The 22,084-nt window shown below is 34.7% G+C and overlaps 1 protein-coding gene and 1 non-coding gene across 2 annotated transcripts in view; both read right to left on the minus strand.

Moving 5' to 3' along the window:
- Nucleotides 1-22,084, minus strand: part of LOC138700578 (neurotrimin-like) — a 229,562-nt gene that overhangs the window by 16,390 nt on the left and 191,088 nt on the right. The window lies entirely within an intron of this gene.
- On the minus strand, nucleotides 9,988-10,060 carry TRNAA-CGC (transfer RNA alanine (anticodon CGC)). Its single transcript has one exon. It is a non-coding gene; the product is annotated as a tRNA-Ala (tRNA).

Consider the following 22,084-nt stretch of genomic DNA (forward strand, 5'->3'; position numbering starts at 1 on the left):
AGGGTGGCAATGAACCTGCGGGTTCCTAAAAGCCATTTGTTGTTGTTGTTGTTTGTACAGTTAATATTAATGTTGCAGCCAAAAGTAATTACGCAAGAATAGGATAGCACAACAAAATAATACAATAGACTAACACAACAAAATTAAGTTGTAAGCATTAACAATAATAATTATTATAGTATGTATTTTAAAATTATGCAAAAATGCTTTCGAAGTGAATGCACATAAATGTTATATTTTAAGGGTATGTAGGTATGTGCATAGACCTGAAGTAGAGTATAATAATAATACTAAACTGCCCCCCATTGAGGGTAGCCCTTACGGACTCAGTATATCCTCAAAAAAATTATTATACGTATGTAAACATAGATATTAAATTTTAAAGAACGGAAACAAAGAAAAGGGCGTGAAAAATTATAATTGCTATTAATGTGGCCATGTGATTAATTAGGATTTGGCAGGATTTTTTAACACAATTATCACAATGTCATCCCTCAGAGATGTTGGCGAGCAAACTACCGTCGAAGTTCTTCGAAAAAAGTTGGTATAGTCCCTCGAGCACCTATGAGCAAGCCGAATATCTCAACGTGAATTAAGGCATATTTCAGCTTGAAATAGTTGACTATAGGCTCATAGATCGACTTCTTCTCAAGGTGGACCTCGGCTGGCTGATGACATTCTACTTCAAAACGTATCGTGTGGTCCACAATGATGCCCTGTTTAGTGTCAGCATTGTACGCTGAAATATCTACTCGTCTCGTTGACCCATTTTCAGCTAGAGAGGAGATTTCTTCTTCTACTATCCAGCCCTTATTTCTTAACGCGACAGCAATTTTGGATCTTACAAGATGATGTCTAGAGTTCCTCAAGAGCAATCCCTGTTCACAGCATTTGTGCTCTAACTGCTGTTGCTTAGTCAACTGTCCGAAGACAGGTTTGAACCTTAAAAGCAACACCAATAAAGCATCACTCATGAGACAACTAGGCAGGAGATAACTGCGGTAGGGTGGCCAGTTCCTTTCCCCTTCCAATGCATACATCGCCGATTAGCTACATATGGCACTAATCGGACTTCAATGCATATAAACAATTGTTCTTCCTGCGACACATATCGTCAAGTGAGGTGTAGACCTACTGCCTGATAACAGATATACATATCAGCCAGAACCTCAATTAGAGGTAACCCTAATTGTAACCTACATAATTTCTTTCTTTTTTTTTTTTTTTTTTTTTTTCAGTGACTTTTTTTTAAGTGTAAAATTATATCGAACTCTAAAAATAAAACAAAAAATGTCTCAGAACTCAGGAGGATACTTTGTGTTTGTTTATAAGACGTAAGCGAAAAGGACATGGCCGGGCATTTCTCCGTCCCTTTCACTTCCCCTCTTATGAGCAGAGCTGTACTAATGCGATCTAGCTGTAGGCAGACTTCCCGGCAAGTGAAATCGTCACGCATGAATATGAAACCAGTAACAAGTTTCGAACAGACTATACCCCACTCCCTTAATCTAAGAGTCTTGTAGTATACTATAATTTGTTTTATTGCATAATTATATTAGAATTGACTGCACAATTACGTTTTGTTTGTCTCCCACGTTGCGGTGTCGTGGTGTTGTGAAGCTAGGTAACCACTCAATGAGTCTTGTATTAATTAAACTTGAACTAGTAATTACTTCTGTGTGCTACTGATCTCCGTATAGTCCAGCACTTCTCAATGAAGTCAAGTCCTATTACGCCATAACAAGGATTCATAGCCTGCGGGTTTCTGACTTCTAAACACTTAGATATCTCTCTGTACATCCAATTAAAGGGAACTATACAGAGTAAACTACAAGTCATGCCATTAATTTCAGATGGTTTGTCTTTGAGATATTTCAAACGGAACATCTTGATGCAATTTTACTCGTTTTTGCTTATCATTTCGAGAAAGGAAAAATGTTTTAATTGAAACGTGTAGTTGCGTATTTTAGGAAAACTATTAACTAAATTTCCAATACCCTCAGTCAATTTAACATTTTTTTTATTTATTTTAGTAGGTTATTTTACGACGCTTTATCAACAGCTTAGGTTATTTAGCGTCTGAATGAGATGAAGGTGATAATGCCGGTGAAATGAGTCCGGAGTTCAGCACCGAAAGTTACCCAGCATTTGCTCATCTTGGGTTGAGGAAAAACCCCGAAAAAAACCTCAACCAAGTAACTTTCCCCGACCGGGAATCGAACCCGGGCCACCTGGTTTCGCGCCCAGACGCGCTGACCGTTACTCCACAGGTGTGGACGTCAATTTAACAGAGCAGCGAATTCTGATAATAGATTATTGAAAGAATTTTAGTTTTTTTTTTTTTTAAATTGTAGAAATTATAACCAAAAAGATGAAAATTTTCGTTCCTCGGAATAATTTTAAATTTAAGAAACGTGGGTTGATTACGTTGTGAAAAGATAAATGTAAGATTGTGTGTGCCGTGTATATCCATGAATGTGCTGAAGTGTGTTTTGGGAAGTAATATAGTCCTTTTTCAAGGTATTTTTTGGCTATAACTTTCCCTTTTTTGTTTTTGTTTTTTTATGACTATTACACTTTTACTACGTCACACTACTTTTGACCAATAAAACGGTGCGAAACCAATCATGGCTGCTTATCGCACAATTTTATCGCGTCCCTAGCATTTGTTCATTTTTATCACTACCCTAGCATTTGTTTCCTTGTTTGCCAACATTTCAAACTGCACTGGTCTGGACGTCAAAAACAGAAAATTACAAATCACTCCAGTCGATGCACAGCACTTCCAAATATGACTTGGATTGTCATTCAAGAACAAGAATTAATAAAGATCACTGGTCATAGCTATGCATCTTCCCTGAAACCCTATTTACAAATAAATGAAGAGCACCATTCGGAAATCCTGACTAAGTTGAAAGATATACCATGTACATAAATGAATTCACTTCTTTTACGCACACGTCCAATATAACATCAACTGAACCACCAACCACTAAAACATTCAAATTTGAAAATTGTACTTTCAATAATTGTTTCTTTTAAAATTATTCAGGTTTATTTTTATATTTCATCATCATTAATAAAAACGTTTCTTGTTTATTTCATCATCCTTAATTAAAACTTTTCTAACACTCGTTTATATTATTTAGGTTATGTTATAGCTTCTGCTATATGATATTATGAATAGTCACGCATCAGAGATTGTTTAGTACTAAGATTTATTGAAAATCATCTGTCAAGTGACGTTGATTACTGGGATCCGGATAATTGAAGTGGAATGCAACTCTTTTAATAATAATGAAACTGAATCAACAATGCCTTCTTGACCAGTAACCTTCCACAGAGTTCAATGAAGATTCCATAGTTGGCACAACTGATATCAAGACAAGAGCTATTAATAACACACTACTGCCATCTACTAGCGTAATATTTATAATGTTGAGATGGTACAAATTTGAAGACAGTTTTGTATTTTCGTAAGTCAATATTTTTTTGTATTGGAGTACTTCGTTACTTCTAATATTTATATACTTTCTTCTAATCGTGTAATAGTCAGTTAAATCCCACTCGAGTTTTGATTTTCTCTAGATAAATCAAAACCTCTAGTGAGATTACTGTTAACAAATTTTCCCTTTCAAATCTGGTCTCTACTGATTACAACGTTACCCAAAGGCAAAATTCACCTATATAAAACTGCATGTTTTTTTTTTCTGGAAACTATAAAAAACACAGCAAAATGGTAACTTACTGACTATTTTGTTGCTCTTTATTAAAGGAATCATTCACCAACTCTTCACTCGGCAAGTTCGTAAGAACGACAACTGAATTAGAGATCAGGGTATTAATATTTCTTAATCTTGACGTGGATTGAAGTGAAATGAACATTAAATCCTGTCCAAATACTACTGGGTGTTCATTTCAAAGTGTGTCATGACGTCACTGTTGTTGGGTCACCGATTTGAAGCGAGTTTCAGCTGATATGTTAGAGAAGTTGCCTATTATTTAAGGCGTTCTTCAATCTGAACTTGAGAACGTGTACGGTATAACTTGAACGTCGTAGCAACAGATGGCGGTCTGTACGGTCTGTGTGCTACCATAACCTCTTTCGAACTTTGTTTTGCGCCAGCAAGTCGTACGCAGGGTATTTGTTATCATCGGTTGCGTACGGTAACATTCCACAACACAAATCAAATGCTCCGTGTCCATGTTGACCGTCGAAGTTAATGTCAACAAATACGTAAGTAATCGTCTTAACCCTCTCCCCATATCCCGACAGTAGGTATTTCCAAACAGTTCACATTCCTGCCACTACCGGCGTTATCGTACGTATCGGTACGTACTCTTCAGAATGAACGCCGTACTTGCTAGCCATCTTCTCTGCCTCTTAGGTTATACACCTGAGCTGCGGAAGTGTAGGAAGATTGAATTCTCTAGGCTCATCAGCTAGCCACATGACGGCATACAGCGAGCCAAGACACATTTTGAACTGAACACCCAGTATAAACTCCCATTTCCGTTTATCGTGTAGATAGCCTAAGCATACTACAGAATATATTGTGAAGTCGGATAAAACGAGAAATATCTTGTAAGATACACAATTAATTTATCAATATTAATTCGACTATATTTCCAAATATATACCGAAGCACTGAATAATTTTTATGGTATAACACACTCAATTGCAATTTGTCATGATGATATCTGAGGTTTTTAAAAATTGTTGAAAACATTCCAACACAGAATAAGTTTTGAGTACGAATATGGGTAACGATAAGGGTGTAAAAGCTCGCCACCCTTGTTTGGGTGGGTCGGTGGGCGACGGAGAGTTTTGGGGTGGGAGAGAGAATTCAAACGCTAGCAAAGCAAGCTCCAAAGAGCAATTATAGATTAGCTCGACCCTGGACAAATTAATGGGTAGAAATGAGAAATGGATGCAAGGTGTGAAGGTCGCCTCACGACTCGTAAATCAGAATTAGTGAGAGATAACTGGCAACAGGGAAGGCTGCAGACCCATGAATCTAACACCGGGGGATAAAATGGCGACGTGAGGGGATAGCATATACAAGGAATTGCAATTGTGTACATTCAGATACCACCCACAACGCGCAATTTTAGACGATTTAATACTCCATTTCCTACTCTTCGCGGATAGACTTGAGGTCCATTCTAAAGAAGGTGTGTGTGATAAGGGTGAGAATTACAGGCTGAGGTCAGAGATGCTGACCCCCCAGAGAACTGAATCGCGGGTCTACTCATACCGGCGATTAATTTGTATCAAGGCAAATCTGCTGAGAACACTAATTTTACACGATTCGAAACCATTTTTTATGTAACACGTTCTTATTCCAGTCTAAAGATACAAAAAACAACCACTAACTAATCTTTCACAACTTCCTTTTTTCTTTCTTTATTTCTGTTTTAACGTTCTTTTCTTTATGATTTTTTCCTAATTTTCGTTAACTTTTAAAATGTCTTTCTTCTTAACTTCACTTCACCCTTCATATCCAAATGGTCTATTCTTTCCCTTATTTTCCTTTTTACGTTGTTCACTATTCCCATGTGCTATTATATTTTATATACATTTTATTTTTCCACGTTCGAGGATGTAAAGCGGACGCGGCAGTTCACAGCGCAGCTGCACACATGTGAGCGTGGAAAGATAAAATGTATGCACTATATATAAATATTTTTCTTTCTTTTATGAGCCTAATCTTCTCTTTTCTACTATATATGTCTTTCTTTCGTTAGTTTTTTTCTCTTTCTCCTTCTCCATATTCTTTGTTCTGTCTTAACTTTGTTTCTTTATCTTTATTACCTCCTATCATTCGATTTAATTCTATTTTATTCATTTTTTCTTTCTTTCTTAATTTCTTTCGTTTAGTCCTATGTAACATTTCTTCTTTATTTTCTTGTTTCCCTTCTTCCTTTATTATATTTCTCTGCCTGCATATTTCGTTCTTTTTTTCTTATATCTTCCTTCCTTTCATATCCATTTTTTCACTTTGTTATTATTTATTTCCTTCTTTCAACTAATCTTTGCATTTTTATTTTTTATCTCAGCCTTTCCTTCATTATTTCACCTTTTTTATTTATTCTATCTCCCTTTCTTTATTTCTTGCATAATTCTTTTTGTCTTTTTTTTTCTAATATTATTCTTCTTAATTTATACAAATTTATATCACATGCACAAATATTTCCACCTTGTGCATGCGATGATTCCCTGTAAACAGTCCAACATTTGTTATTTGACTGTCATAAATTTGAACTACAACGTCTGGAATTAATTAATAATTAGTTAATAAATGCTATAAACTTTCAGCAATAAAATAGGCAACCATTTATTCATTAACGTTATTTTCTGTGTCTATAGAATTGTTGGCATAGCCCCAAGCATTTTCTAGATTCTACAACTACTTATAATGTCAACCCCTTATATTTCCATCCCTCCCCTTTGTGTAACGTGCATGGGGTAAGAGATTAATTCACTGTTGACATATTTAAACAGAAACGATTAGGAAGGTGTAAGGATGTGGACCCCTCTGAATTCCATTATTTCCCATCCCATTTTAACTCCTTTCATAATAGTGAAAATTTATTTTGCCTCAATGACACAGATGGGGCCTGGAGGATAAAACACGATTAATGACTCACATTTGTTTAGAGTATCTCTCGCTTCCTTGTTAACATTATATTTAACTTTTCTATTATGATCAAAGTCCTCTACTGGGCTACAAAGCAAAACAACCAGCGTTTGACTAACAGACGGGAAGCTTAGATGTTATGTATTCCTAATCGTAACAGTGACGATAAAACGGACCAAAAGATGCAGTTTTAAGGACGAAAAGTCATGATCAGAGATGGAAGTTCGGACACCGAACCTACGACGTTAACTACGTCCCGTACTGTACAGGGACATCATTTTATTTTTACTTCAATTTTTATTGTACCTGAGTTTTTGTATGTACTTCACTCCCATCCCTTCTACTAAAGAAGTTCCAACTGTCCTCCACACAGAAGCAAGCTCGCATATAGAACTGGGTTAGTGAGAATAGTACGTTTCAGAAATATGTTCGCATTTTCCAGTGACGAAAGAGCTTTCAATATTGAATCATATTTTCGCACAGGTACTGTCGTCCGTTTCCCTACGTCGCATCCCGATTTCCCCCACATACTTTTACTCGCCCCTCTGTAAAGCTAGTGGCTGGGTTGTCTTGGCTCTTTTCCGAAAACATTACATTCTGTTGAAATAATGTACAAATCTTTAAAATAACTTAAATAAAAGGGCCTCGTTAAGTAATTAACTGCCACGTGATTTCCCCTCTTTCTACGATCCTGTGACATAACCACTTGGACGGACAGTAGATAGCATGTCTGAGTAATTTTATCTTTTCGGATCGGGCAGAAGTGAAGATTGAATTTACAGTACGTAAGGTACTCTTTTATAGAGTAGGTACAGAATTAATTCAGCATGAGTTACTAGTACAAAGGACGAAAATGGTAATTGGAATTAGATGCAATAGTTTATAGTGCGATAATATGCACAAAAAAACTGAAGCCTATATCTAAATGAAGGGCCACCATTTTAAAAAATGTGTTTAATTATCCATATTATGATTATTTTTCAATTTAACTTCATTCTCTACATTGTACGCTAATGTACTGTAGACAGTAAAATATACACTGAATAATGAATACGTTTGCATGGATAACTCAGTTCGTGAGTAAAAACACTTAGGGCTTATTGTTAATACTGTACTGTATTTTGATTAAACAAAAACCTAATGAAAATTATCAAACTTAAACTTGCGACATTTCCTAGTTTACGTAAATGGACGAACTATTTTTCTCCCCTCCTATACCTAGTAAAGTGATTTGTTTATACAAGGACATCATTTTACTTTTATTTAAATTTTTAATGTACCTGAGTTTTTCAATGTACTTCACTCCCACCCCCTCTACTAGTAAACTTCCAATCGTTCTCCACACAGAATCAAGCGTATTCAGTCAAAGTCGCCTTCCGGTCATAGTAAACACAAACAGTACTGAGTTAGTGAGTATAGTACGTTCCAGAAATATGTTCGCTTTCAATATTGAATCATATTCTCGCACAGGTACTGTTTTCCGTTTGCTTACGTCGCAACCCGGTTTCCCCCACCCACGTCTGCCCTTCCCTTTGTGGCTGGGCTGTCTTAGCTCTTTTCTGATAACATTAATTTCTGTTAGGAATTGGACTTCTACGTAATATTATACAACTGTTTAAAATAACATAAATAAAAGGGCCTCGTCACGTGATTCCCCCCTCTTTCTACGACCTTGCGACAAAACCACTTGGACGGACAGTAAATAGCATGTCTGAATAATTTTATCTTTTCGGATCGGGCAGAAGTGAAGATTGAACTTACAGTACGTAATGTACTCTTTTATAGAGTAGGTACAGAATTATTTCAACATGAGTTACTAGTACGAAAGATGAAACTGGTAATTGGAATTAGGTACAATAGTCTATAGTGTGATAATATGCAAAAAAGAACTGAAGCCTGTATCGAAATGAACGGCCACCATTTTAAAAAATGCGTTTAAATATCCATATTATGATTATTTTTCAATTTAACTTCTTTCTCTATATTGTACGCTAATGTGCTGTAGATAGTATAATATACACTGCATAATGAATACGTTCGCTTGGATAACTCAGTTCTGAGTAAAAACACTCATTGTTAATACTGTACTGTGTTTTGATTAAACAAAAACCTAATGAAAATTATCAAACTTAAACTTGCGACATTTCCTAGTTTACGTAAATGGACGAACTATTTTTCTCTCCTCCTATACCTAGTAAAGTTATTTGTTTGTATTTTACGTCAGTATCATCGAACTCCGTTCATGGAAGGGGTAGCAAACGGTGTTTTCTGTTTTCAACCGTTAATGCAAAGGTATAGCCAGGTTAATATTAAAAATATTAGTAAAAATAAAATGATGTCCCTGTACAAGTCGTGTTTGTTGACATCAACTCAGGGCAGTACAGAGACTTGTACAGAGGACTGATATGCTTGAATCCAAGCATTGTTCGGTATAATCAGGTGATTATAAAACAAATAGGATATTACGCAAATTTACGAAAGCGACTTACTTCATATATCACAAAAGAAAGAGTTTAATGCAAAAATCCCCGTCGTCTTGGCTTAATATTATCGAAGCAAAATGATATTTAATTACTTAAATTGTTGAAACCAGAAAATGCATGTTCTCTTCAAAACATTTTGGATTCTGAACCGGTGCTGGATGAAAATCGTCCTGAAAGTGAAGTAAGTGAACATGAATAAGAATATTTGACACTATGGTGTCCACACCTGGGTGTAACGGTTATCGCGTCTGGCCGCGAAACCAGGTGGCCCGGGTTCGATTCACGGTTGGAGCAAGTTACTTGGTTGAGGTATTTTCAAGGGTTTTCCCTCAATCCAATATGAACAAATGCTGGGTAACTTTCGGTGCTGGACCCCGGACTCATTTCACCGGCATTATCACCTTCATCTCATTCAGACGCTAAAGAACCTAAGATGTTGATAAATCGTCGTAAAATAACCTGCTTAAAAAAGACACTATGGTACAAGAGTTTTCATCTGTCACATAGATTCAGAACTGATTTTCTTAATACATCTTCTTTTTTGTTATTAGAAATTTATATTATTTTCATTATTTAAATTCTTGAAATCAGAAAAAGCATGTTGTCTTCAAAACATTTTGAATTCTGAACTAGTGCTGGATGAAAATCATCCTGAAAGTGAAGTCAGCGAACATTAATAAGAATATTTGACACTATAGTAGAGGAGTTTTTATCTGTAGCATTGTTTCAAAACTGATTTTCTTAATACATCTTCTTTTTTGTTATTACAAATTTAAAACAAACGTTATTTTATAGATTTATTAATTTGTCCTACAGAATAATATCTGTAATATTGACAATTAATATCTGAGGAGAAAAATTCGCTCCGGCGCCGGGGATCGAACCCGGGTGCTTGGTTTTGCGAACCAAGCGCTCTGACCACTGAGCTACGCCGAATTCGATCCACAGCACCGGACCGAAGCCTCCTCCTTCAATGTTTTCCCTTTGTGGCCTGACTCCAGTGGTCAGAGCGCTTGGTACGTAGAACCAAGGACCCGGGTTGGATCCCCGGCGCCGGAGCGAGTATTTCTCCTCAAATATTAAACGTTATTTTGTTTGTACAGTATATTTCCATAAAAATGCAAGGGATTCTTATTTTGTATTATTTTGATAAACTGAAGCCTTAATGTACTATTATTTCTTATTATCATTCAAATTAATGTTCGTGTATATTAGTGAAATAACACTTTGCTACTGGTTTTAATGCTTAGGTACTTACTCTAATTTAAGAATTCTCAGACTTTCTATGCAATAACGACTTAAGCTTTTCATACTTTATTTACAAATATTTAAAAATAGATTGTGATTCAATTATAACTGATTTCGGATTTGAATAATTTGTACAGTGTAAAATATTATACAAAACAAATGATACGAGTATATGTACAAATAAAATTTCTACATTGTTCTGAAACTTAGACATTATATTTCTCAAAACATAGCTTTCAACTTAAGCTGTTATTGCATCCAGCTCCTCAAAAGTGTGATGTATAGCAATAAAGATGCATTCTTTAAGGATCCTGTACGATAACCAGAAGATGTAGATGATGTTGTTAGTAAGTTTAGTGAATCTGGTGGTTTGCCTTAAATTCAATATTCACAAAAACATTTCTGAAAAAGTTTCATTGTTTCAGAACATTCTGTTTCTTTTTTAGCGATTTCGATATAATGCAAAACAACAACGCAAATGAGTTTTTATATTTTAATAATAATTTATTCCATGCATTGTGGGTCCCTATCACCACGGCATGGCGCGTCCTCAGGTTGCGGATCGAGGAGACGGCCTCAGATATGGAGGGTAGCTGTGAATATATTGAATAAGCAATCGCGGACAGCCGATGAGGGGTGGTCCTCCAGCTTGGGGGTTGGGCGAAGGGCTAACAATCCATTAGCGTAAAAAACAGCTTGTTACGAATCCTTCAAATAAGCCTCGGAATGGGACTGATTCTCTGGCACGGGATTAATCTTGCTCAGGATAGGGACCAATGGCGGGCTTATGTGAGGGCGGCAATGAACCTCCGGGTTCCTTAAAAGCTAGTAAGTAAGTAAGTAAGTAAGTAAGTAAGTAAGTAATTAAAGTAAGTAAGTAAGTATGTAAGTAAGTAATAATAATGTATTATAAATTCAATGCATAGAGAAGGTCATGAATAGACTTCGTTGAATTACCACACGCAGCATGCAATCAGGTTGCCGATGTACGGTAGTATAGAGGAGGTGAGCGACCGCCCGGTCTCGTAGTATAAGCAGTTCATGTTAAGAGTTGTGACCGGTCCAAATAGATAGAGCAGCTAATGTATACCTAAGTAAGCACTTGTTTTTGCATTACTGTGGTTGGAATAGTCAAAGCTTAACATTTGTTCAGTGCAGACAAGAATTCAATCAAACATACTACAATGAGAGTGTTGCTGTTCCAAACAATTGCCCCTGGAATACCCTTACCCCCGCAGCCAGTCTTGACCATTTGGAAAACGTGGTTGGATGCTGTTAATTATTATGCAGAATATTTCGGCAAAATAATGGAGGTAATTGATGCACTGGATAGCACAGAAAATTCCGCTGTTGCAGCTGTAAAATCATTGCCTTCTGAACAGCTATTGGAAGATATTCTGTTCACTGATTCTAATTTTAAAATCGTGTCCAAAAGTATCATCCTGTTAGAATCGTCTAAACTACAACTCTCAGAAGCCCTTAATATAGTGAATAAAGTATCACAAACCGTTATCCAAAATAACCATTCACTAATTTCAGAAAAAGTGAAATGTAAGTTGAGAAACGTTACTGCTAAAAATTCTGCCTAATCAGAAATCCCTATTATTAATGTTGTACTATCAGGTCACGACAAGACATCTGAAGTTGGTGTACTAAAAAGTAGTGACTTTCCGTTCTTCAAATATGTACGTATTACATCGTGTGATGTTGAACGTACATTTTCCCAAAATAAAAACTGTTTAAGTGACGATCGGAGGAGGTTACTTTGCAGCCGCTCAAAATGTACGTAACTATTCACTGCAATGCACATATTCAAGGATGGTGTGAGTATCTTACATTAAATTTTAAGAGTTAATATATCTCACTATAAAATAATTGTGTATTTACATGTTTAGACATTTCCTACTTCAAAGACCATTCATTATATTTCTTGAATGCAGGATACAGGTTTTATTGTAACCGCAGTATACTGCTCAGTGGCATACCCCATCGTTTGCACACCTCCTTCTCATACAGTCTATACTGCGTGCGCAGTAAACCTTGCGAATCTCGTGGCAATTCCACGAAGTCTAGTCATGAAATACAACACATAATTATTTATATCTACAATGAAGCCACACTGTTAAATCCTAAAAGTAGTAAGTTACGCAGGAGTGAAGAGTTTTATTTATGAAACAGAATTTTCCATACTGTTAACTACTAATTTTTACACTCCTAATAAGTAACTTCTAAAGTAATAATTTATTAAACAGGCCGCTGGAGAGATGAAGGTGCAGAACTAATCATGCCTTAGAAGCAGGATGATATAAGAATTTATTATTAGGTGATTTCTTTCGATAATTGAATAGATAGTAGCATATCTAACCACGTTCCTGTGTCTCAACATTAATGGTAGAAACGACTGAAAATACAATAGTAATACGACATGTCTAAACAGGAATTAAATTTAAATCTTCAGAAAGAAAAGAGGTGTAATCAGATGGATTAAGTGGCAGTTCAAATTGAGAGAATTGCAAACCTTGTACAGCAGTGAGACGCTAAAAGAGTCGCGGTGTGAGAGAAAATAAGAATATATTGCATTGTTAATGTTTCTTTTTGCTTCGAGGTCAGCTCCATACATCACTGTAACAAATTTGCCACGCTTGTTACTTTCATCTCCAATTCTTTTACAGTTTTTTTTTTCCTATCCCGAATCTCAATTTTTTCTCTTTCTCTCCAGCTCTCTCCTACATATATACACCATACCGTGGGTAATTGTGTGTTTCAGATTGAAAAAAAGACAAGGGGTGGGTCTCAGCACTTTCCTTCTCCCCCCTCTTTCACTTCTCCCTCCCTGTTAGATTTGTTACGCATGAAGCAACACAATGTAAGACAACGTTGTTTAAAAACTTCTCCCTAAAAGCTATGCTGCAACACATCAGCTTGTCGGGTTGTGTTATATGTTCCCTCAGCCACTTTGCCTTCGAAAATTGAAGAAAAAGAAAATAAAAATGAGTTTCTATTGTGGCTCAAGAAATGGGGTTGGCTGATACTCCGCACGAAGGGGATCTCCATATTGTTTCCATTCACGGAAAAGAGTATTTTAGTTTCTATTTCCCTTTTCTTACAAATTACTGACACTTTAAACTGTAACAATCATTATAGTGGGGCAATAGAATTCGGCACCTGACGGCAATTTAAGTTTTCAATGGAGTGTTTAAGCTGTCACCCAAACATTACGTTACAAAAGAGCAAAATACTAGGGGTGCACATCCGAGAGTATTCAGTGAGATAACTTTAAACACTTGTATGTATGTATTTTGGGGAGGCATTACAAAAACTGCTCTTTTTCCTCTAATCATGTTGCAAAAACGTATAATCAAAATTTGTTTGAAAAGGCGACTGGATTATCCAACAAATTTGATCCATTCTGAATTGAATGTTTTTAGAAATGACCAAATTTATAAATACTCTTTAATGAAATTCTATCATAAAAATAGAACGAAATTTGTAGCTCAGCCACATGCTCATAATACGAGACGAAATGAAATTCTTAAATTAGTTGAACCTAAATATTTCACATCTGCTGCTTTACTACACAGTACAAATTATGGTCCACGTCTATATAATTCGATAATAAAATTTCATCCAGAATTGACTACTTTAAGCAATGAAATTTTCAGATCCAGAATTTAAAAATTTATATGACAGACTTCCCTGTAAAAATATTGTGTACCATGTATTGTAAAACAAGTTTATTTCTATCGTAAGTGTATTTTTCTATTTTATCTTGGTTACTATATCAACATGACCTGCACTAATTATACTACTAATAATAATTTAATATTAATCCATCAATCTAAACATCGTCTCTTTTTTCACTCTGTTATTACTAGTATTATTATTTACTAATTTTATTACAATCTTTATGTGAGCTTTTTTCTTAAGTATCTTGTCTACAAAGTATGTGTATCTATGTAACGGAACTGTCCCCGAACACGAGCTTTGCTCTTTCGGGGTATTTTAATGTAACGTTTTTATGTATATGTTATTATTAAATAAATAAATAAATAAATAAATACATTTATTTACACTGCAAGTGGGCAAGCACCCGGTGGCAGTGGTATACACAATATAAACAATAAATAATAAAATTACAATACACAATACAATTATACAATACACAATACAATTTAATACAATAATTACAATTAATAATAAAACATAAAATAACCTAATTTTACAATACAACCTACATATGTATAGATCTTCATAAGTTTCAATAGTCTTTCACTTTACTCTAATCTCATTCCCTGTAGTGGCACTATGACGCATTTTACTGACACTTTAGGACACATTTCACTGACACTATAGAACACATTTCATTGACGCTATAAATTATCACTGATCGGAACTATTTTACTATTGTTCAGTATTTGATGACAGGTATATAGTTTGTAATCATAAGTAATTTTGTTTTTATTTTTTTTTTTACTATCGCAAACCAACTATATAATAGGTGTTTTATTTGTAACTAAGCCAATTCTGTGCATTATCTCATTACTATTTCTTAAAATTATGTATAAAATCACAAATTAATGTAATAATCTTGCAATTTCTCTACACCTTCGATTATAATTTCTAATTTTATTTTATTTTGTTTTAACTGAAAGTAATTATTGCATAACGTATTTAGTATTGCTTACTGTCTCTTAATTAGCGTATTTATATTGTAACTATGACTCAGACCTACTATTAATTCTTTAAAATTGTGTATTATCACTACATAATGTATTTCACATGTAACAAACTACAACCCTAATATACCAAAGGTAAAATAGGGTTTCAATATTTGGATAACAATAATAATAACTATTCACTGCACTGTAAAACCATAACTTCACTGACTCACTTCGCTTCACTGATACAACAGTTCAAATAAGACAGATAATTACACGCTTATGCATACTTATAAACAGAACTACATTTAAGCTAAACATTTCTAGTCTAAAGGCCCTCTTACACGCTTTATTTTTTAATAATTTTCAATTCAAACCAAGGCAAGGGAGTAACTCGTCAGGCTAAATAAATACATGTCACCTTAAAAAAATGTTAAATGTCACCTTAATTTTAATTTTCACTTTATACACAACTTTTTAAGTTATTCTTGAATCTCCTTAAGGAAGGACAGCCCTCAAAGACCGCTGCAGGTAGGTCATTCCAATCATTTATAGTTCTATTTAAAATGAGAATTTACCTACATCCGTTTTCTGTTTCCTACATTTGATTTTAAAATCATGATCGTTCCTACCATAGTACGTTGGCTTTTCTAACCGAGCCGTTATGTCTACCCATGCTTTCAGTCCTAGATGTGCTCTATACAATGATGTCATTCTAGTTTTCCTACGTCTTTTTTCCAAAGTTTCCCATTTAAGTTCTTTTATCGTATCGTTTCCATCTTTTCTTTTACCTTTAACAGATTTCGCTGCCCTATACTGGATTCTTTCTAACGAATTTACCTGATATAATCTATAGGGATCCCAACATGTAGTTCCGTATTCCATTAACGGTCGCATTAACGTTAGATATGCTATTTCCCTCGATTTGGGGCTAGCCTTTCTCAAGATTCGTGATCGTAATAATAATAATAATAATAATAATAATAATAATAATAATAATAATAATAATAATAATAATAATAATAATTTATTGTGTTGCGCTCCAGTGGCCAAAATTTGTATAAGCACTTGTTTCTACATCATTAACATGATAGAAGAAAAAAATAACTTTTCCATTTGGCCCCATTACAATGTCTGCTTGTAAGAAGAGGCGGAAAATAGGGAAGATTTGGGTTTTCAGTGCAAAACTGCTCTTTGGCATAAAATTATGAATGAATTAATTTAATGACGACCTAATAGGAATGTACGTAACACTGGAATTCGGAAGTTTTTAACTCACAGAGAACATATGTAGCAACATTTAAAAAGCAATGTTAATACTGATGGTGAAATGAATTATACATATGCATTCACGTGCTCAAAAATGAATCAATACATGCATACAAATCACATATGTCGATAGGTAATGATACAATAGCAGCATACATTACCGATATTAATGTGTCGAGCAATGAGGGATTGTACAATACCATTTCATGAAATACTGTGGCTGCGTTAGAGTATGAAATATTTACGCCCCAAATTAGCAGGTACTGCCAGAATACGATTGGATGTTCGAATCTCACTAAAAACATAAATGTATGTGCATTGTCAATGCAGAAACTAGTGTTGTTAGTGGAGGCCAACTTACAAGCTAACATTCTCATGGGGACAAATAAAAAAGTTATTTTTTCTCTTCCACCATGTTAATAATGTCAAAACAAGTGCTTATACAAATTTTGACCACTCGAGCGCAATTACGAGATTCGTAAAAAAATGTTTTCGTGGGGTATTTTACAGAAAGAAAAAAAAACAATTTCTTGGAAAGATTTGTTGGAACAGTCCACATTTGTAAAGTGACAGTTAGTGCGTCTGGCCGCAAAACCAGGTGGTCCGGGTTCGAATCCCGGTCGGGGCAAGTCACCTGGTTGAGGTTTTTCCGGGGTTTTCCCTCAACCCAATATGAACAAATGCTGGGTAACTACCGGTGCTGGACCCCGGGCTCATTTCGCCGGCATTATCACCTTCATCTCATTCAGACGCTAAATAACCTCATATAGTTGTGTGGAAATGAAGCATTATAATTTGGCACCACGTGCCCTCCTTCCCTTAATCTTTGGAAAAGTCGTGGAGAGATGGTATGGGCCGGATGTCTCCTACGTGGGCACTTTGCCCGATACAATCTGTGAGCTTGTCTACTGTTCCCATTGGCTCATTCGTATTTGAAAATCAGGTCTGTATATTCCGCTCTCGTGTACTCCTCCATTTCACTGGGACTGATCGACTGGACACTACAGCTTGTACACATACACTGCTGTCTACAGACGTGCATATCAGGACCGACCATGTCCGTTACACATTACGCTATCTGCATTGCTTTAGTGTAGTTTCCTGTCCCCACCCCTCAGACAGCGCACTGAACGGAATACTGTAAGTAGACAACGTAACCAACGTCAGATGTATACAATATGTGTAAGATGTACAGATAAATACACATAAATAAGGTGTACAGAGGAATAAAATTATTTAATTTCCACATAACTATTTTTGCTTATAACTTTCGATTCAGTCATTTCCGGACCAGGGTTCCTGATCTCAAATTGATACATGTGCCCTTCCCCATCATCACTGAAAGTTAGTAACACTAGCCCGGAAACACCCGGTATATATATATATATATATATATATATATATATATATATATATATATATGCGTATGCACCTACATGCGTTCTGGCACGTACCTTACATACATACAGATACATACATACATGCATACATACATACATGCATACATACATACATACATACATACATACATACATACATACATACATACATACATTCATAGAACATCTCGTTATTCATAAACTTTTACAGTATTCACCTCGCGACAATGGAATTCCCTGTCACAAAGTATTAGGGGCTGCAAGACAATAAACACTTTTAAAAACAGCTTAAAAGATAACCTTCTTAGCATATCACTCCAATCATACTGACTTAAACTATTACAGTCTGCATTGTTACTCCTTCCTTTAGACATGTATCCTGATAGTGCATTATTTTCAGAATTGTCTCATAATAATCTATTTCTATTACCTAATATTATTTGAAACATATTAACATTCTATGTATTTTAGCTTAATTCTGCTACATAGTTTGTATTTCAGTGTTTAATTAATAGATCATAGTATTTTGTTGTTTAATTCGTAAATAACTCTTGTATTCATGTAACTGTTATCTAAATCAAATTGTTGAATTATTTGTAAGTTCATACATAGGTATGCATACTTTTTGCTGGTTGAGTGGAAGAGAAGGCCTTACGACGTTAAATCTGCCAGGAAAAATAAATTATTATTATTATTATTATTATTATTACATACATACATACATACATACATACATACATACATACATACATACATACATACATACATACATACATACATACATACATACATACATACATACATACATACATACGTTTCTTCCCACCATAATCTGAACACACGCTATCGTCATGAAACAATACTAACAATACCATCTCATCGCACATCCTCATACTCATCCTCTTTCACAATAGCCCTGCCAAGACTCTGGAATTCCTTACCTGCTAGCATCAGGGACTGTCGAAATAAAATTCAATTCAAACGCAAACTAACTAGGCACTTGGTCAGTAATTGATTTCTTGTAAATACTTTCCTTAATCTATCACAAAATATTTAAATATCCGACAATTTCATTACTATAGATTTTTGTTATTGTAGGTTTAATTTGTAATTCAGTAAATATAAATTATTCTTTGTTTTTCTATGATAAATTATCTAGCTTTCATTAGTCAGGTAATCTTTTCGCACTTTCCTTTTTATTGTAATTGTAATTGTAAATTTCATATTGTAATTTTATTTGTATTGTAACTGTAAATCTAATACTAATTGTAAATGTATTCTTCATATTATAGTTGGAATCTCCTGGTAGAGAGGCAGAGAAAGCCTGACGGCCTTATCTCTACCAGGTTAAATAAATAAATACTAAATATTGCTAAATAAATACATACATACATACCCACATACATGGATACATAGGTCTACGTACATACTTGCGTACGAAGGGAGACAGATGGGCAAAACGAAGGTTGCAGAAAGTCCCTTGTGTCATTTTTCTCCTAATACGAGGGATTTTATTGAAATTCCAGATTTTTAACGACTACAAATCACACAGTCGATTAATTTCCTAATTCCCGAGGTCTATTTACTTAGAGAATACTAATAGATCTCTTTGAGATGTACTCACTGTTAATTTGGCATGGCAATGACGAGGAATCTGAAATACGACGTGTTGGAACCGTAATGATGCCGCGCTCGGCCGTCACTCTCATTACCAGCGTCATTCGCAATCACAAATCAGCTTTGCCGTCATTAGGAGAGGCTATACAATGCTGCCAGCCAGGATTCTTGAAGCTTTCTATAGGCCGTGGTGACGTCATTCATTGTGCCCTGGGACCTCATCAGAACATTTTTTTAGACGGAGCTTGGATTGTTTTCAGGGAACGAAATTCGCGAAATTGAGGAGGGAATTCAGCAACAGAACTGAAAACACTACTTCAAGATTTGTGCGCGGCAGAACAGGAATAAAGGAATACATATTAAAATTCCTCCTCGTGCCTGGTTGTGTGTTGAGTTCGCATTCTAACAGCAAAATTTTATATTTCGGAAATCTCGAGATTATACAAAATTGCAGCAACTACAATGCTACGAACATACATATTTTCTAAAAAAAATGTCTTATTGTTTTTTCTTCCTAATTTGCCCTTTACGTTTTAAGCCCCTCGACCTCTTCTCGCTTCAAATGCATCTTCTCTGAATGGACATACGGCTTTTTCTCATAAAATATTGTCGATGTCACTTTTCTTTCTTCTTTAACACTCCATGAACCTCTATATATCTTAGGGATTCACAGTAAATCATGTCAAGCTCGATAGAAACCTAATACTGGATGAATGATCTTTCCATATGTACAAACACAAACGTAAAATGTCTGGGCGTTTAAATTCGTCAATGGTGTAGACCATTGTATTTTTATAAAGGAAAATAGTGCGTATGTTTTTTTAATGTATGGAACAAATAAATCCAAATCCAAATATATACTGAAAGATTACACAAAACAATATACGGTAATATAAATAAATAATACAACATAATATACAATTCACCTTACACAAATTACTATATTAATAAATCATAACTCGGTCACACCCCAAAAAGCAAAATGTTTGACGTCAGGTGTGACAATTATTATTAATGTCATCATCATAATCATTATCATCTAATACAGATTAGGCCAGTACCCTCTTCCAGTCTCATCCAGCCATCTCTTTCGGGGTCTTCCTAACCTTTTACGTCCCTTTGTCTGATAAATGAGACCTTTCTCTGGAATTCAATGTTCATTTATTCTTTGAACATAGTTTAACCAGTTATTTTTGGTAACTTCTAATTTTTTATTAATTGATTTTGTGATATTTAATTCTTTCCTTAAATTATTATTATTATTATTATTATTATTATTATTATTATTATTATTATTATTATTTATATTATTGTCTATCTACAAAAATTAATCACAAATAACTGTGTAGGCCTATTACTAATAGGTATTAAATGAAATTTGCCATAGTAATATAATTCTGCCTTATTGACAACTATATACCCTTTATTTTTTTTTTATTTTTTTTATTTTAGTAGGTTATTTTACGACGCTGTATCAACATCTCAGGTTATTTAATGTCTGAATGACATGAAGGTGATAATGCTGGTGAAATGAGTCCGGGGTCCAGCACCGAACGTTATCCAGCATTTGCTCATATTGGGTTGAGGGAAAACCCCGGAAAAAACCTCAACCAGGTAACTTGCCCCGATCGGGAATCGAACCCGGGCCAACTGGTTTCGCGGCCAGACACGCTAATCGTTACTCCACAGGTGTGGACTATATACTCTTTATCTCACAACTCATACTACATAGTAAAGTGACGTCATCACCTATTGGTTCCTAATGTCAAGAAATAATTTCTCGAAATAGTGTTGGGTGTGCATAGCCTACATTAAATATAGGCCTATCATATTTGAACAGACAATAATAGGAAACAAAGGGTATAAAAAATAGAAATGTGAAGAAAAACACAAATAATTAAATGAGACATAGGATTACCTTTTCTACTCCTTTAATAATTTGTTCACATATGCAGGGTCATTTACGAGGATTTACCGTCACTTACGGAGATTATTTCCGAAGACATTCTAAGCAAAAAAAAAAAAGTCATATAATCATTTGTCCTAATTTCAATATTTTCAGAGTTACACTAATTTGAAGTTGTTAGTAAAATAACTTTTTTTTGTTTTAAGGGTAAAAGAATATTACAAATAGAGAATAAATTATTCAGAAGTATCATTTCTTTAATTGGCTAGTGTTCTGAAGCTAAACATGTGTTGTTAATTACTTTGTACAGATTTTGTTTTTCAATTTTTAACTAAAAATTGCATTATTCTTGCGCACTTACCACAAAAATTGTTACAAATCATACGACTTTAGGAACTTGATTTTTTACAGTTTAATTATGCATCCTAATGTTGTCTTGAAGAATTTACAAGAGTGGCGCGATTAGTAACAATTGTTGTGATAAATGCATATGGAAAATGTAATTTTTCAGTTAAAAATCGAAAAAAAAAAATTCTGTACGAAGCAACTATGGAATACGTTGGTATTTGATCTTGATCCGCCAGTTCAAAATGCACAGATAAGAGTACAATGTCATAATGCTCTTTCCTTCTACTTATAACACTATTAGTGGCTTGTGCAGCAAATGCTGCAAACTAAGTTCATTAGACGTTCAAATAAATATTTTTCAGATTTATTTTCAATGAAGAATACCAGACATTCTGAAAGTTATTTGCTTCCGTAATAATGAAAGATACTCTCTCTCGAGCCAATACTGAAGAGAACCACGCATATAAATATCTACACCACACCGCCATTAAATATATGAAAAAGACCCAACCCCACTCGATTAATAACTATAAAA

Source organism: Periplaneta americana, chromosome 5 (genome assembly GCF_040183065.1).
Source record: "Periplaneta americana isolate PAMFEO1 chromosome 5, P.americana_PAMFEO1_priV1, whole genome shotgun sequence".
In the NCBI taxonomy this organism is placed as follows: Eukaryota; Metazoa; Arthropoda; class Insecta; order Blattodea; family Blattidae; genus Periplaneta; species Periplaneta americana.